The 19489-nt window shown below is 49.5% G+C and overlaps 1 protein-coding gene across 1 annotated transcript in view; it reads right to left on the reverse strand.

The window, feature by feature from the left end:
* Positions 1–19489, reverse strand: part of LOC136933453 (dachshund homolog 2-like) — a 30404-nt gene that overhangs the window by 5092 nt on the left and 5823 nt on the right. The gene's annotated exons all lie outside the window — the stretch shown is intronic.

Here is a 19489-nt window from a genome sequence, read left to right on the forward strand (position 1 = left end):
TTTGTCTGCCTGTCTGTCGGTCCTGGTTTGATTGAATATCATCTTGACCATCATGTCTCCTATGATGCTGCTTGATCAGAGGAGAGACTGTGAGTGCGTATAAACTGTTTGTGTGTGTGAGTGAGCGTATGTAAGGTTTGTGTGTGTGTGAGTGTGTGTTTGTGTAAGGAGTATGTGTGTGTGTGTGTGTGTGTGAATGGTAGCATGCTGATAGGACAGACTGTCAGGTAGACAGCTCATAAATCATTTATCTCCAACATGCTGCTGATCAGGCCTCTTCTCTCTCTCTCTTTCTCTCCCCTCGCCTCCCCTCCCTTCTCCTCTCCTCTCTTCTCCTCTCTGTTCCTCTTTTTTCTCTTCTTTCTCTCTCCTCCTTTATCTCCCCTCTCATTATATTTGTCCACATTCCTTTTCTTTACATCTTTCTGTCTTTACAGTAGATAACTGCTGAACAAAGGTTTGACCTTAGCATCCCCCCTCCCCCCCCCACACAAACTTACACACACTCACACATTCACACACACTCACACACACACACACACACACAGTAACACATGCAGACACATATGTACACACACACACACACACTCACATAGGCTTTCACACACACACACCAGTGTAACCATATGGACACAGTACACAATACATCGTACATTACAGCCCAGGGAAGTTCATACATAACTGTTATCTTATATGAACAGTGTATTAGCGCCCCCCCTCACCTCCCCACCTACCCCCCCAAACCCTCCCCCTCATATCCCTCTGTTTACTGTAATAATAGCACCAATCCCTGTCCACTGAGGTTGCCATGGTAATATTCATCAGATCAATTTCCTGTTGTTGCATGTTCGTCCTATGGGCTTTAATCCAGATTACAGAAGAGGGGAAGGGAAGAGAGGTGAAGACAGGAGGAGAGAAGGACAGGACCAGAGGGGAGGGAAGAGGAAAAGAAAGGAGGAGCGGAGAGGAGGAGAGAGGAGAGGAGGAGATGGTGGAGGAGCAGAGGAAAGGGAGGGAAGGAGAGGAGGAGAGAAGGATGAATGACAAGGTTAGGAAGACTACAAGGTGAAGGTCATTGAGCTGAGTGCTACCGTCATCCCCTGAGACACACACACACAAGCTCCTTCTTCAATGTCTCTATTTGTAAAGCTCTGATTCAACAGTGTTTTTCTCTGGGAGAGATCGATGACTAGCCAGCGTCCTGAGAGAGAAGCAGGGGGAGGGTGGGTGGTAGAGAGGTAGAAAGAGAGAGAGAGAGATGAGAAAGAGAGAGGGAGAGAGAGAGAGAGAGAGAGAGAGAGAGAGAGAGAGAGAGAGAGAGAAAGAGAGAGAGAGGGGAGAGAAGAGCTTCCAGGAGACCACTGCACTGCTGCATCCCCCCCATCCCCCCAATCCCCATGTCCACCTGCCCCCCCCCCCTGCACCCCCACTGCCCTCCCTGTCAGCCCTCTGCCAAGGTTAAACACGCCAGGCCTGGACCCCTTCATCCCCAAGGACTGGACCGAACACACACACACACCTCCGACACAAACAAACACTCTAGACAAACTCACAGCTCAGCCTAACTGGGCACTAGGCTAGCAGGTCTTCCAGCTAAGCATGTTAGCTTGTTAGCCCAGTGGAGTCTAGCTGTAATAGCATGTTATCATGTTCGCTAGGTGGCGTATGGCCCTGAGTGCATGTTATCATGTTCGCTAGGTGGCGTATAGCCCTGAGTGCATGTTATCATGTTAGCGGAGAGGCGTATATCCCTGATAGCATATCATGTTGGCTGGATGACGTATAGCCCTGAGTGCAGGTTCAAACGCTCAACGACCGAGCTATCCTGCAGTTGGTGCAGGTGGAGCTGAAATGGAGCTTAAAGAGGGGAAGACAGAGAGCAAACAAGCCAACATTTTACACAAACGACAACACAGAGCTTCTAATTGACAACATACGATGTACATTCCTGTACAGTCTCGGACACGTGTGTGTGTGTGTGTGTGTGAACCTCAAGATGGAAGAATGCAGCACAGAGGCCTCTGGGTAAAAGTAACACACAATGAAAGATGAAACAGAGGTACCCTGCTAACACCCTGACACACACACACACACACACCCTGTTCCCCAACACGCACACACATCTCAGCCCCCTGATACACACACACACACCCAGCCGTGACACACAGACAGCTCCCCACAACACACACAAGAGCTCCTGAAACACACAACCACCCACACATGTTAAGAAACTAAGTAGAATTTGGCAGTCCGCCTTAACCCTCCAAAAAACCTGCATTTGGAACTGGAAAACATAAGAAACACACACAAACACACACATACTCTACTGAGGGAGGTTTGGGGGGGGGGGGCACTCTGCTGTTAGTCGGGAGGGGGGGGGGGGGGGGGGTTGACAAGACAATCACAGAGAACAAAACGCTGTGTCATTAATAAATAACACCACAACTCAGGGTAACAGAAAGGAGAGCGGGGGAGGGGGGGAGAGCGAAAGAGAGAGAGAAAAACAGAGATAGAAGTAGAAATAGAGAGAGCAAGAAAAACATAGAGAGAGAGAGAGAGAGAGAGAGAGCAATAGAGAGAAAGAGAAAGAGAACGAGGCGTCTCATTAACATTGGCGATAGATATGTGAGGACTCTTAACAACATGAATAATTCGGTTTCATTCGGAAAGCTACAGATCTTGTAAGACCGCTGTCTGTCACTAGGAACCTTTCATGTCCAGAGCTGTCAGGAAGGCATTGTGGGCCGTACCCACCTGGGCCTGGTGTCCCAAACACAGGAGAGATAGCGGGGGAAGGGGGGCAAGGTTATGACTTTGAGAGACAGGTGTGTGTTTGACAGTCAGGTGTGTGTGTATTGTGTGTGTGTGTGCACGCGTGTGTCTAAGAGGATAGCTGTTATCTTAGGGTATCGACCGCTGCTCCTGACGGAATTACTGAATATTCTTTGTTCACACACCTACTTGTCACACACACACACACACACTGTCGGCATGTGTGTGTGGTGGCAAATTGCAACCTCAGCAGTCCTTGACCAGAGAGCATCACCTCTCCTGTCCTCTCTTCCTCTCCTCTCTTCCTCTCCTCCTTCTCTCCTCTTCAAAAGTTAGTCTAATTTCATACTAATTAACGGCATGATCACCTCAATCTGCTAGTCTCTGTCTTTCCCTCCCTCTCTCTCTTTATCTTTCTCTCTGTCTCTCTTTCACGTTTTCTTTTGTCTTTCTCTTTTTACTCTCTCCCTCCCTCCCTCCCCCTCTCTCTCCCCTTCTATCACTTTCTCTCACTCTCTCCCTCTCCCTCCCCCTCGCTCTCTCCCCCCTTCTCTCTCTCTCTCTCTCTCTCTCTCTCTCTCCCTCTCTCTCTCCCTCTCCCTCACTCTTTCTCCCTCCCTCCATCTCTCTCTCTTTCTGTCTTTGAAACAGAGCAGAAGCAGATCAATCAGTGACAAAGACACTGTTATCAAGATGGCCTCAGGCAACACATACACACACATAAAACACACGCGCACACACAGAGACACACACACACACCACATACACACATTCCTGAAAAACTCAAGGACTTGAAAAGCGTATGATCTTTTAAACGGCAAATTAATAGAGATGTGAAGAGGCAAGGAGAGAGGAGGAGAGATGGAGAGAGGGAGAGAAAGGGAGAGAAGACGAGAAGGAGAGAGAGATTAGAGACGGAGAGAAGGGGAGAGAGAGAGGGGGAGGAGGAGAGATGAAAAGAAGGATGGAGGGACATGGAGAGGAGAGAGGCTGTAAGAGGTTGTAGAGATGTATAGGAGAGAGAGAGAGGAGCGAGGTACAGAAGGAAAGAGAGGAAAGGAGAGGGAGAGGAGGAGAGATGTAGAGAAGGAAAGAGGGAGAGGAGAGAGTAAACCCAGAGAGGGAGAAAGAGAGGGAAAGAGAAAGAAGAGGGAGAAACATTAGAATGTTCCTCTCCTCCTCTCTCCTCTCCCACTCCACTCCTCCCTTCTCCTCTCCACTCCTCCCATCTCCTCTCCTCTCCTCCCTTCTCCTCTCCTCTCCTCCCTTCTCCTCTCCACTCCTCCCTTCTCCTCTCCACTCCTCCCTTCTCCTCTCCTCTCCTCCCTTCTCCTCTCCTCCCTTCTCCTCTCCACTCCTCCCTTCTCCTCTCCTCTCCTCCCTTCTCCTCTCCTCTCCTCTCCTCCCTTCTCCTCTCCTCTCCTCCCTTCTCCTCTCCTCTCTTCCCTACTCCTCTCCTCCCTTCTCCTCTCCTCTCTCTTCTCCTCTCTTTATGGTGTCCTTCATGTGAATTCAATTACCATTCAGCTCATAAATGAGCTGGACTCTGTTTTCTGATTCAGCCTAGGAAGGCATTATGGAGATGAGATGGCGTGAGTGTGTGTGTGTGTGTGTGTGTGTGTGCGTGTCAGGGAGGTGACACCGCCGGGTAGAATGTCACCCCAGTTAAAGTCTATGTACACAGCATTATCGCCTGCGTTAGCACGTTAGCACGTTAGCATGCCGCCACCTTGGCCCTGACAATAACCTGAAGGTCAGACTGAACACTGGAGACCTGGGAGGTGGGGGGGGTTGTATAGGTGAATGTCTGACGCGTGTTTGCATGTGTGTGTGTGCGTGTATGCGTGCGCATGTACATGTGAGTGAGTGACGTGTGTGCGCGTGTGTGTGCGTGTGTGTGTGCGCGTGTGTAGCAGTGCTAACTAGCCATCTAGCAGTGCTCCACAGAGACCAGAGCAGGACAGCTGTCCAGCCATTAACCAGGTGGAGAAGAGACTTTACACCTGAACAACCCTGCCTCTCTCTCCACCTCTCTCGTTCAACCTCTCTCTCCTCCCTTTCGCTCTCCGCTCCTCTCTCTCTCTCTCTGTCCCTCTCTCTCCCTCCTCTCTTTCTCCCTCTCAATCCCTGTCGTTCTCTCTCTCTGCCTCTACCTTTCTCTCTGTCCCGCTCTCTCCCTTCCTCCCCGTGTCTCTCTTTCGCTCCCTCCCTCTCTCCCCTTCTCTCTCTGCACATGACAGGGTGGAGTTATGGACAAAGGGAAGTGGCCATTTGAGATTGGGATATACTGTATACCCCAGATATACACACACACACACACATACACACACACACACACACACACACCCTAGACCTGTCCCACCTGCTGGCATACACACACACACACAGACACACACACCATGCCCCCCCCCCCCCCCCCCCCCCCCGAAGCCCACACACACACATACATACACCCTCACTGACCCTGAGAGAGGCTTACAGAGGGAGCTCAGGAAAAGTTCAGTCTGTTTGGCGCACACACCACACACTCAAAACACACACTCACACCCCACACACACTAGAGACCACACACACCACACACACTCGCACACAGAAGCTCTGGTAAGCCAGTATATTTCCGGTATGAGTGTGTGGGCCAGACTAGCTCTGAAATGGATGTGTGTTTGTGTGGTCTGTTGTGTGTGTGTGTGTGTGTGTGTGTGTGGTGTGTGTATGTGTTTACCTAGCTCCTGTCCTCATTACAGACTGTGTTGTCTCTAAACATGCTGGATCAGTTGGGCCTAGGAGGAGAGGGGAGAGAAGAGAAAAGAGAGTAGAGTAGAGCAGAGGGAGGGGAGGGGAGGATAGGGGAGGATGAGGGAGAGGATAAGGGGGAGGAGAGGAGAGGAGAGAGAAGGTAGGAGGGAGGAGAGAGAGACGAGGGGAGAGGAGAGATAAGGAAGGGGAGGAGGGAGGAGAGAGAGACGAGGGGAGAGGAGAGATAAGGGAAGGGAGGAGGGAGCAGAGGAGAAGAGAGGGGAGGACCGGAAAGAGAAGGAGAAAGGAGAAAAGAAGATAGAGAAGAGGAGAGAGGACAAGAGAGGAGGAGAGAGATAGAGAGGTAGCGAGAAGGAGGCAGAAAGAGGAGCGAGAGGAGGGCGAGAGAGAGGGAGGAGGGAGAGAGAGCGATACAGAGGGAGGTAGAGAGGAAGAGAGGGGGTCTAACATCAGTGTTGTTGTAACCATGCCTGCTCTCTCAGAGATTCCACTTTAATTGATTCCTTTTTAAACAAATACAGTGTTGGAATGTTAGTAATGAGGGGGCTTTGACCCGGTCAACTCTCACACACACACACACACACACACACACACACACTCTGGCCCCCATGCTATCAGTGTTCAGTTGTTTCCAAAGGAACAATAATGCATCCATGAACTCTGACATGTCTCTGTGTGTGCGTGTGTCTGTGTGAGAGAGGGGGGTCTCTGTCTGTCTGTCTGTGTGTGTGTGTGTGTGTCTGTGTGAGAGAGGGGGGTCTCTGTCTGTCTGTGTGTGTGTCTGTGTGAGAGAGGGGGGTCTCTGTCTGTCTGTCTGTGTGTGTGTGTGTGTGAGAGAGGGGGGTCTCTGTCTGTCTGTCTGTGTGTGTGTGTGTCTGTGTGAGAGAGGGGGGTCTCTGTCTGTCTGTCTGTCTGTGTGTGTGTCTGTGTGAGAGAGGGGGGTCTCTGTCTGTCTGTCTGTCTGTCTGTCTGTCTGTCTGTCTGTGTGTGTGTCTGTGTGAGAGAGGGGGGTCTCTGTCTGTCTGTCTGTGTGTGTGTCTGTGTGAGAGAGGGGGGTCTCTGTCTGTCTGTCTGTCTGTCTGTGTGTGTGTGTGGGGGGGTGTGTGGAGGGTCCTTGCACATGGAGGGGTCCTGAATAATTCAGACTGGACCTGCTGAACACAGTCCTGTCAGCACTACAACACTCAGGAACCAGAGAGGGGGGAGGGAAGGAGGAGGGAGGGAGAAGGGAGGGGGGAGGGAGGGAAGGAATCTCCAAGTCATCTATGGAGTTACGGAGGACAGACAGAAAGACAGAAAAAGAGAGAGAGAGAGAGAGGGAGGGAGAGAGATGAAGAGAGAGATAGAAAGGAAGAGAGGGGTAAAGATAAAGGAAGAGAGAGAGAGAGACAGAGAGAGGGCGAGAGAGAGGAAGAGAGAGAGAGAGAGAGAGACAGACAGAGAGAGAGAGGAAGAGAGAGACCACATGATTCAGGAGCTACAGTATGTTTACTCAACAGCAGTGAAATTTCTTTTTCTCTCCCTCTCTCTTATCTCTGTTATTCCAGTTTGTTATTTAACAAACACCCAGTACGTAATAACCCCCCCCCCTTCTCCTCGTCTGCGTGTCACAGAATAAACGGCCATAAAGCATTTAATTGGAGACTTTGGAAGGCCGAGTGATAAACAGTGTGATAACTGGTTGGCTGATGTTTATGGTGCTGTATGGAATTATGCTGCTGTGGGTTTATTAGCACATACACACACTGGTGAAACACAACACACATGCTAACTATACATCTGTAACTATAAAGAGACTTGACTTTAGAGAGAGGAGAGGAGAGGAGGAGAGGAGGAGAGGGAGGAGAAGAGGAGAGGAGGAGAGGAGAAGAGGAGAAGAGGTGAGGGATCAGACTGTCTCTCACTTTGGTTTAAACCTGTTCGTGGTAACTCAGTCACAAAACTCCACAGCTTCCCCCTCTCCCCCCCCTCCTCCCTGTCAAGGGAGAGACAAAAGGGAGGTCTAGATTCATTAAATACTAACCTGTCCATGCTTGAGTAGGAAAACTACCCCCCGCAGACACACACACACACGCGCACACACGTACACACACACCTCTGCGCTTGTTGAAGACTTTATTTGTGTAAAGGCAGCAGTTCTGTGATAATTACAGCTAAATCCCTGATGTGAATGAAAAGCACTTAGACACTAATCCTGCCTCTGCCTTTACTCTACTGTACTGTTGTGCTGTATTGTTCCGTATGTCCTCAACTCCACTGTCTTCGACTCTACTGTACTCTGCTCTGCTCTACTGTCCTGTATTCTACTCGGCTCTGGGTGCAAGGGGCAGAAGTCCTGATTCAGCTCCTGATAATTTAGTCTTTTTCTTCTCCGCCTTCAGCAACACACAAAATGATACTTCAGCTGAAACCCTCCTGCCCTCTCCCTCTCTCTCTCTTTATCTTCTCTTTCTCTCCCTCTTTCTCCTTCTCTCTCTCCCTCTTTATCCTCTCCTTCTCTCTCTCCCCTCTCTCTCTTTCTTCTCTCTCTCTCCTTTCCTCTCTCTCTCTCTCCAGATCCAGGGTGAATATATTAGAGAGGTGGGGAACAGCTCTCTAACGATCCATGTTAATAATATGCTTATTTACCTGAACACACACTGAACTCTGGGCACCACTTACCCCCCCCCCCCCCCAACACCCCCCCTCCCCCTCACATCTGCTGATGTCATCATAAAATTTAAGGGGCTGTGCAATATTAACATTCATCCTCTCTTGCCCCTCCGCTCTCTCTTTCTGTTTCTGTCTGTCTCTCTCTTTATCTCTCTATCTCTCCTCTTTTACGTTTTAACTTCAACAAGCCAATTACCCAGCTGGCCAAACCAATTACTCTGTATTTGTTCAGGAGTTTTCAATATCACTGTCTCCTCTTTCTCTCCTTCTCTCTCTCTCCTCCTTTACTCTCTCTCTCTCTGTCTCTGTCTACTCTTTCACTCTCTCACTATCTCTCTGTCTCTCTCTCTGTCTCTCTCTTTGTCTCACTCTCTGTCTCTCTCTCTTCTCCTTCACTCACTCACTCACTCTCTCTCTGTTGCTCTCTCTCTTTTTCTCTCTCTTCTCCTTCACTCACTCTCTCTCTCTCTGTCTGTCTCTCTTTCCATGTGTGTGTGTGAGTTTGTATGTGTGTTTGTGAGTGTGTGTGTATCTGCGTGAGGTGTGTGTGAGTATGCGCGTGCACATGTGTGGTGTGAGTGTGTGTTTGAGTGTACCTTTATCTGTGTTGGTGGTGGTGTGTATGTGTGTGTGTGTGTATGTGAATGTGTGCTCGTATCTGTGTGGTGCGCATGTGCATGAGTGTACGTGTGTCTGCGAGTGTGCGTGCGTGCGTAGGTGTGTATGTACCTGTGTGTCTCTGTGTGTATCCGTGTGTGTGACAGGTGGAGGGGCAGATTCTTCCGTGTGTCCGGGAGCCTTTATTAAGAAACAGGTGCAGCAACACTGTTTCTGTTTCATCTCACCTCCAGGTCTACTGGCCTGGAGCCACACACACACATGGACACACACACACACACAACCTATAGCCGGAGCACGGAGGGTCATAGCTATGAGTGACATTTCTGGGACCGTGGGACCAACACACACACACATGCCTATGCCCCCCACTCAAGATTAAATTCCTTAAGCGTGGGAGGTGGACACTCCTGACCTCTATTTAATTAAAATCACAGGAGGAGCCTATCACTGTGTCTTTTATCCTCTGTTTTGTATCCACAAGCACACACACACACATACTCACGCGCGCCCACAAACAAACTCTCGCGCACACACATACCTCATACTCACACGGTAGAAATACACTAGTACAGACACACACGTACATGCACACACAACATATATACGCTTGTACACACACACACTCACACAGACATTCATTCACACGCAGATCCTCTCTCACAGGCACACACACACAGATACGCTCTCTCACACACACACTCACACACACACACACACACACACACACACACACACACACACACACACACACACACACTCACAGATACTCTCTCTCACAGATACACAGATACTCTCTCTTTCTCACACACGCACATACACACACACACAGATACGTTCTCTCTCACACACGCACGCACACACAGTGTGTAAAACACACTTAAATTTGTTTTGTTTTCTTACAGCAACACCCGAGGCACAGCTACATCCTAAACGTTAAGAACCTACTGAAATCAATCTAGGGGTGTGTGTGTGTCTGTGTCTGTGTGTGAGGATAGACAAGAGACAGGCAGAGAGAGAGAGAGAGAGAGAGAGAGAGAGAGAGAGAGAGAGAGAGAGAGAGAGAGAGAGAGAGAGAGAGAGAGAGAGAGAGAGAGAGAGAGAGAGAGAAACAGATGTATAATCCGAGTGGAGCATTAGTAAACATTAGCTCCATTTCTATCCCCCGAACACATAAACACACACACACACGCTCACACCCACACCCACACACACACACACTCACACACAGACATATACAAATCATTGGTGTCAGTTTCCACTTAGTAGAATGAAAGGCCTGGTGGAGACTGAGGGAGCTGTGACAGAGACAGCTGGGTACCTGCCTCGAGACCACGTCACACACACACACACACTACACTATCAATCAATCACACAGCCTTTGTGTGCCTGAGTATGTGCATCTGTGTGTGTTTAAGAGAGAGCAAGCAATGGGAGAGAAAGGGAGAGTGAGAGAGAGAGGGAAAAAGAGGGAGAGAAAGAGAGAGAGGAAGAGAGGGAGCGAAGGAAGGAGAGCGAGAAGGAGGGAGGTAGGGCGAGAGAGTGGGGAGAGGCATAGAGTTGACTTGTCGTACCTGGTGAAGATGGACAGTCCACAGTGAGGAAGAGGAGGAGGGGGAGGAAGAAGAGGAAGAAGAGAGAGACAAGGTTGGTCAGAGATTATTGTCGATATAACCCTAACCCCAACCCTAATCCTAGTGTATCTAACCCTAGCATTCCTCACCCTAGTATAACTAACACTGGTATTTCTAACTCTAGTTTATCTAACCAGTTTATCTAACTCTAGTATTTCTAACTCTAGTTTATCTAATGCTAGTATTTCTAACTCTAGCATATCTCACCCTAGTAAATCTTACCCTAACCCTAGTATGTCTAACCCTAGTGTATTTTATCATACTGGGTCTGGGATTAGGGTGAAAGTGGGTGTGTTTCCCTCGGGGCCAAAGCGCTCCAGATATATTGTGTTTGTGTTGGAGTAGGAGTGGGTATAAAGACACACACGACCAATCAGGAAACAGATCTCTCACAGGAATCTAGGTATTTTATTGTTGCCCATGAACAAGACTGTCTGTCAGCCTGTTTGTCTGTCTGCCTGTCTGCCTGCCTGTCTGCCTGTCTGCCTGCCTGTCAGCCTGTCTGCCTGCCTGTCTGTCAGCCTGTTTGCCTGTCTGCCTGTCAGCCTGTCTGCCTGCCTGTCTGTCTGCCTGCCTGTCAGCCTGTCTGCCTGCCTGTCTGCCTGCCTGTCAGCCTGTCTGCCTGCCTGTCAGCCTGTCTGTCTGTCTGCCTGTCTGTCAGCCTGCCTGTCAGCCTGTCTGCCTGCCTGTCTGCCTGCCTGTCTGTCAGCCTGTTTGCCTGTCTGCCTGTCAGCCTGTCTGCCTGCCTGTCTGCCTGTCTGTCTGTCAGCCTGTTTGCCTGTCTGCTTGTCTGCCTGCCTGCCTGTTTGTCTGACTGTTTGTCTGTTTGACTGTCTGTCTGCCTGTTTGCGTGCCTGCCTGCCTGTCTGTCTGTGGAGAGAGAGAGAGAGAGAGAGAGAGAGAGAGAGAGAGAGAGGGGGGGGGGGGGAGGGGGTTGTAGACACAGATAGAAAGGCAAAGACAGATTGAGAGAGAGATAGAGAGGATTTAGAGACAGAGACTGAGAGACAGAGAGAGAGATGGTTCATAAACAGATAAACAGACAGAGACAGAGAGAGATAGAGGGTTTACAGACAGAGAGACTGAGAGACAGAGAGAGCAAGACAGAGATAGAGAGAGGGTTTAGAGACAGAGAGACAGAGACTAGATAGACAGAGAGAGAGAGATACAGAGATGGAGAGAGAGGGTTTAAATACAGAGAGAGCGAGTGAACAGGGTGTATTCATAGTTGTGGCACGTTTGTTTAAACATCAGCATTTACTGAGACACGTCCAATTACACACCTCCATCGCCACGGGAACATAAATGACTACTCTCATCACCATACACAGCATTGCTGCAGAGGGAGGGATGTGTGTGTGTGTGTGTATGAGTGTGTGTGTGAATATGTGTTCATGTATAGTGTGTGCCTTGGTGTCAGTGTGTTTGTCTCTGTCTGTGTGTGTGTGTCTGTGTGTGTGTGTGCGTGATAGTGTTTACAGCGGCTGGATTGAGGTTCTGCTGACAGGGGGGGCGTGTCCCTGGAACAGCTGTCACTGCGACAACCAGACTTGTCTCCGTGGGAACAATGCCCGCCGCCGAGGTTCCGCTGGGGGAGGGGCTTAACTGGCGCTACGCAGCCTCACGCTCGTACACAGTAATTAACCACTCAGGAGTGTGAGTGTGTGTGTGTGTGTGTGTGTTTGTGTGTGACACCCACTGACAAGGTGGTCAGTAGTAGGGCTGTTATTAGGGAGGGGCTGGGGAGACAGGAGGGACACACACACATTGTCTCTCTCACACGCACACACGTTCATTGTCTCACACACACACACACACACACACACATACGCATTGTCTCAGACACGCACACACCAGGCACACACAAACACACAAACATTGTCACACATACTCTTGCTGTCCTATTCATACCAGATCCACCCACAGCAGGGACAGCCTTGTGTTCCATGTTTATGTACAGGTACTTCCTGTCCAGGCTTAGCACTTCCTGTCTCAACAGGGTCACATGAGGACAGGAACACACACCTCCACATGTACAACGCATTACTGAGAAAGCACACACACACACACACAGATCCAGATGTACAACGCATTACTGCCTTCTAAATATACACCCTAAATTGATCTACAGCGGGGAACACACACACGCGCACACACATAGAAACACATGTACACACAGCCATGCAATGAGAGCACACAGAAACAGACACCCGCACACATACAGACACACACATTGACACAAACAGATAGACACACACACACACACCAGGCCACATTGACCAGCAGGTATGAACAGGGCTCGTCTCTCCATACCTCCGTTGGCGAAGCAACTACCATCTGCCACAACCAGGATCCGCTTTATGATGCCCAAGCGAACCCACTCTACACCCTCTACACACACGCACACATTCTACACACACAAACACTCTACACACACACACACGCAGACTCTACAAACACACCAACACACCCACAGTCACTCACACACACTCTCACACACATACTGTACACTCACCTACACACTCACAGACGCACACACAGACATTCACACACACACACACACACACAATCACACACTTACACACACACTCACACACACAGGAGAGGATCGGGGAGGGGAGGAGGAGGGTAATAGAACAGACAGGTAGTGACAAGGAAGGTCTGCTAGCAGGTTTTAAATCAGGCAGCTGTGAGGGCAGCCGTATGCAGGGCTGAGTTATGGGTCTTTCCAACCCGTGTGTTTTAAACGTGACCTTGCGAACACACTAACCCTGACCTCCTTCTCTCCTCGCCATTTAAATACTTACTGCTGCTACATATATACACACACACACACACGCACTGCCGTGAGACAAGAGCATAGAGAGAGATCGTTTCAATTCACATGTAGTATGGAGGCTCTTATGACAGCGCTGTCCTTCACACCACTCATCCTCCCAACCCTACCTCTCATCCTCCCAACCTTACCCTACCTCTCATCCTCCCAACCTTACCCTACCTCTCATACTCCCAACCTTACCCTACCTCTCATCCTCCTAACCTTACCCTACCTCTCATCCTCCTAACCTTACCCTACCTCTCATACTCCCAACCTTACCCTACCTCTCATCCTCCCAACCTTACCCTACCTCTCATCCTCCTAACCTTACCCTACCTCTCATCCTCCCAACCTTACCCTACCTCTCATCCTCCTAATCTTACCCTACCTCTCATCCTCCTAACCTTACCCTACCTCTCATACTCACAACCTTACCCTACCTCTCATACTCCCAACCTTACCCTACCTCTCATCCTCCAAACCACACGTCAGTGTTGATGTTTGTATGATGTTGACCATACATAACACCTGCAATGCAACCAATGAGAGAGCCAGAGTCTGATAGATAGTGAGAGAGGTGGAGGGATGAGAGAGATGAAGGGATGAGAGAGGGATGGAGGGATGAAAAGGTTATGGATGAGAGAGATAGCGGACGAGAGAGAGCTGGATGAGAAAGATGGAGGGATGAGAAAGAGATGAGAGATCAAAGAGAGACATATGAGAAGGCTAGAGAGGTTAACAATGACCAATTACCTATTTTCCACTCGCACTGTGTCTTCATCAATAGCTCTCACACACACGCAGCGTGTGTGTGTGTGTGTGTGTTTGACACTATCGGGCCTGTCTCTCCACATCACCAGCAGCAAATAATTAAAGAGCATTTATTTACCTTCTTTAGAAAACCTGCTGTCTCCTTTCATCCCCTTCTCCTCCTCTCTTCTTTATCCCTCTCTCACTCTTACCTTTTATCTTCTCCACCTTCTCCCCATCTCCAGTCCACCCCCCCCCACCCCCTCCCTCATTCCCTCCCCTCCCCTCCTCTACTCTCTTCTCCTCTCTCTCTTCTCCTCCTCCTCCTCCTCCTCCCCTCCACCCAACCCTCTACTGCTCTCCCCCTCTCCTTTCCTTCCCCTCTCCATCCCTCCATCCCCCCCACCTCTGTCCCTTGACCAGGGACATTGTGATGTCACTCATAATAAATCATTCCTATTGGCTCCTGGTGTGATAAACTCCTCTTCGCCTCGGCAACGCCGCCCCGTCACCGTGGTGATACATATAAAACACCATACACCCAGATAAACCATTACCCAGAGGTGTGTGTGTTTGGGAGTATGTGTGTGTGTTATCAGCGGGTCACCCGTTATCCCAGACCAGAGAAAAGCATGATGGAGGGATGAAGGGAGGATGAGAGGAGGGATGGAGGAGAAGAATGATGAAGGAGAGAAGTAATAGAGGGATGGTGGAGAGGAGGGGAGGGATGGAGGAGGGGAGGGATGGAGGAGGGGGGGAAGGAGGAGAGGAGGGATGGAGGAGAGAAAGGTTATGAGGGGAGGGATGGATGAATGGATGAGAGGAGAGGAGGAGGGATGGAGGAAAGTGCTCCATAAGTGAGACACACACTGACAAATTCAACCAATTAGGAGTTTAGATCTCCTCTCTGTATATCTCACTGAACACAATAAAAAGAGAGAGAGAGAGGGGGGGGAGGGAGGGAGAAGGGAAGAACGAGAGAAGAGAATGAGAGTGGAGAGCAGAGAAGGAGGGAGACAGAGAGAGAGGAGAGGAAGGAGTGAGTTCAGAGAGATGTATAGACAGAATTGAAACAGAAGAGAGAGACAGAGAGAGAGAGAGAGAGAGAGAGAGAGGGAGAGAGATGGAGAGAGGGAGGCAGACTGCTCCAGTGGCTCTACTCAGTCATGCTCAGTGAAGAGCAGAGAAGAGGAGACTCGCTGCGTCTGTCTTGCAGGGATTAAAAGCAATCTATATCCACATAAATCATTGATTAAATGAATCATGAAATTAATATGTAAATTGTGTGTTTAACCTCTATTTATGTAGTGCTGTCTGTCATCGCTGCGTAAATCTCAAACTAATTACTACAGCACAGGGAGCAGGGAAGGAGGGATGGGATGAGAGGGAGAGAGAGAGAGAGAGAGAGAGAGAGAGAGAGAGAGAGAGAGGCAGAGAGAGAGAGAGAAAGATAGAGATAGAAGAGAAGAGAAATGAAGTGGTAAAAGTGTGACATATTTATTAACTCAATGTTCAACTACATCAGTTCACTCATTACCAGTGAGGGGAGGAGGGGGGAGGCTGGGAGAGGCTACTAGGAGGGGGAAGCTGGATGAGGCTTGGGGAAAGAGGCTGGGAGGGAGGCCAGTGGGAGGTTAGGGGAGGCTGGGAGGAGGAGGGGATGTTGGGGGCAGGCTGGTTAAAGTGGAGAGGTTGGAGAGAGGCTCGTTGGAGGCTGGGAGAGAGGCTGGGGGTGAGGCTGGGAGGAGGGGGAGACTTGGGGCGGCTGGGGGAGTGCAAGATTGGTGCCAACTAAGCACTTTCACAGTAGTGTGAGAAGAGGTGTAAATGGCCCTCGACTGGACACAAACACACGCGCACACACACCACACATCTGCACAAACAAACGTCTTCTTCACCTGCACACACACATACACACGCACACATACAGACACACACCGACTTAGACACAGACGGACACGCCCATGCGAGCGCACACACCATATTTGAGGATGATTGACAAGTGACTCTGCCCCTCCTATCATATCATGTCAGAAGGAGGAGGAGAGGATACGAGGAGTGGATGGCGATAGGAAGGTAGGAAGGGAGGGGGGAGGGGATGGAGGTAGGGAGGGGAGGGAGGGAGAGAGGAGGGGAGGGAGAGGGGAGGGGAGGGAGGGAGGGAGGGAGGGAGGAGAGGGGAGGGAGGGAGGGAGGGAGGGAGGGAGGGAGGGAGGGAGGGAGGGAGGGAGGGAGGGAGGGAGGGAGGGAGGGAGGGAGGGAGGGAGGGAGGGAGGGAGGGAGGGAGGGGAAGACAGGAAAGTCCAGATTTACGGTGTGATGAAAGGCCGTTACTGTGGCAGCTGTAACCGTGGCAGCCGTAACCCTGGCAGCCGGTGTGATGTTTCAATAAAATACCTGACCCTGCCACAACCCACAAACCCCTGCAACAGCCACGCCCAGGATGTGACATCACTGACACACAATAAAACTACAGCGTTAAGGGCTTCTGTTCAACACACAATCTGTACCCATCAGAAATAACAACACTACTACACTTGTACATTACATTACAGTTCACTAGCGATAACTAGCGGTAACTAGCAGCAACTAGAGGTAACTGGCAGTAACTGGCGGTAAACTGACACACACATACATACAGAGAGACAAAAACACACACACACTCACACACATGCAGAGACAGGAACACACACACACACATACAATTTCATGCATGCTTACACAACACACGGTTCACAGACAACACACACCCTGACCTCTCTATGCCCTCTCTCCAAAAAGCCTTCCAGTCAGATAAAAGCCTGTGATCGGGTTTCATAGCTGGGCAATCTTCACTGTCAGAGAGGCCCCAGACACACACACACACACACTCAGCACATGCACACACACACATACAAACACACACAGTACACGTACACACACACACACACCAGAGAGACAGTTGAGAGTAGAGACTCTAGTCTTAGTTAGTATTGATCTTTGTTTAGACGTTTCAGAGACCTGAGTCTCTTTAGACACCACGAACACAAACAACAATGTAGACAATACACACGCTCAGTACACACATACATGCTCACTTACACACACATACACAATCTCACACACACATGCTCACACACTCATACATACATACTTACACACACATACCTACACACTCACACACACACACACAAACACTACACACACTACACTATAAACACTCAATACACCCATGCACACACTCACATACACTAAACACACACACACACAGCCATCACAAGTAAGAATGTGAGCTCCACTGTGACTGGGATGGGCGGGGCTAGCTGGGTGGGCGGGGCTAGCTGGGTGGGCGGGAGCTCCTCTCTGCTAGTGATTACTTGGTAAACATGTAAACAGCATGAAGTAAACAAGGTGCAAACAAGCTGGAAACAACGGATGTTTAGATCTGATGTAGAACATCACCCCTGGATGGTCACAATCAACAACAGGCCAACTGACTCTCACTCCCTCTCTCTCTCTGCATGCACACACATACACACACACACACACATGTACACCAGTCCTTAGCTCTAAATCAGAATAGTTTAGATACATTCCTGTGAGGTGATTAAATCCAGACCACAATTCTCCTTCTCCTGCTTTCTCTCCCTCTCTCTCACACACACACACACACACACAAACATACATACACACACACCTGTAGCCATCCTATCCCCGACCCAGAGATAAGTCAGTCTCCTCTCCTCTTTTCGCCTCTCCTCTACCCCTCTATCCTCTCCTCCACTCCTTTTCTCTCCCCTCCTCTTCTCTTCCCCTCTATCATCCTGTCCTCCTTTCCTCTCCTCCCCTTCTCTCTCCTCCCCTCTCCTATGAATACACATGTCTACACTTCTCTTTCATCCCTGTCCTCTCTACCTCTCTCTACCTCTCTCTCTCTCTACCTCTCTCTACCTCTCTGTCTGTCTTTCTCTCTGTCTTTCTCTCTACCTCTCTCTCATGTCTGAAGAGGTCAGAGTGGAGCACACACACACTTACTCACACACATGCGTTTAGTCACACACCACACACACATATACACCACACCACACGCACACACACACACACACACATACACAAACCACAACACATATACATACAGAACACCACACACCAACACCACACACACACCACACATACATTTGCACTACTCCACAAACACACACCCACACACCAACACCAGACCACACCACACACACACACCCCCACACACCAACACCACACATACACACACCACACACACACATAGCTTAAATGTCTGATTGTGGAGGTGCCAGCTGCTAAGCAGTGAGAGGAGACACTGCTAAACACATCATCAAATATTCATCATGTGGAACTGGGATGCTGGTTCACATTTCTGGATTGAGTTCCTTACAGAGGCACACTACACACACAAGCACACAATCACTTTACATTCATACACACACACACACACGCAGTAACACACTAACCAAACGTACACACACACACTCTTACACACACTGACACAGTAACACACCCGCGGACACACTCTGATGCACACACTAACACACGCACTGACACATAGACACACACTGAATAACACACACACACTCTTCCTCGCACCAGCGATTGCTCCCACCATCTAAGGAGCAGCTAATCTCAAATTGGAAAAAAAAAACGATTAAAGATTCTTTAAGATGGTGACACGTCTTAACAAAACTACAGCCATGAGGCTACTCACACAAACACACGCGCGCACACACACACAGTAGCTGCCGTTGGTGGAAACGACGGTGCTGATTTTAGTGTCACATTTAATTTTCTGCTTGGTGCTTCTCTCGTCTCCCTCACCAAAAACACACTCTTAAACATCCTCTCTAATTAGGTGATTAGAGCTTAGAAGGCCACGATCGCTCATTTGCATAATTCAATCATAAAAAGTTTGAGATACATATTTCTCTGTTCGTTTGCAACTGTCCCCAGGCCTGTGATACTAATGTGATTAAACAATACCTCCTCCACCAGAACTCAGCTACAGGCAACTCAGGGATTATTTTATTAATTTCACCAGACAATCAACGTTATTCTACATGACTGGTGTAAATATAGCAGAGCGTGACGTGCAGAGGAGAATGTGCCGGAACCAGAGTGACACCTGCTCATGTGGTCTCTCTGCTGGAGGGATGTGGAGGATGGTGGACAAGCATACACACATTCTCATACACACTCTCACACACACACTCTCACACCACACACACACACATATGTAACCACACACTCACACCACACACACATAAATATACACAACCGCACACACACACAAACACGCATATACTCAACCGCGCACACACACACTCACACCACACCAACACACATTTACACAACCACGCACACAGACTCACACTACACGCACACATATACACAACCACACACACAAGCGCATACTTACACAGACACACACACAGACATTCACACACACACACTTACATATACACAACCACACACACGCACA

The sequence above is a fragment of the Osmerus mordax genome, chromosome 25 (assembly GCF_038355195.1).
Source record: "Osmerus mordax isolate fOsmMor3 chromosome 25, fOsmMor3.pri, whole genome shotgun sequence".
Classification (NCBI taxonomy): Eukaryota; Metazoa; Chordata; class Actinopteri; order Osmeriformes; family Osmeridae; genus Osmerus; species Osmerus mordax.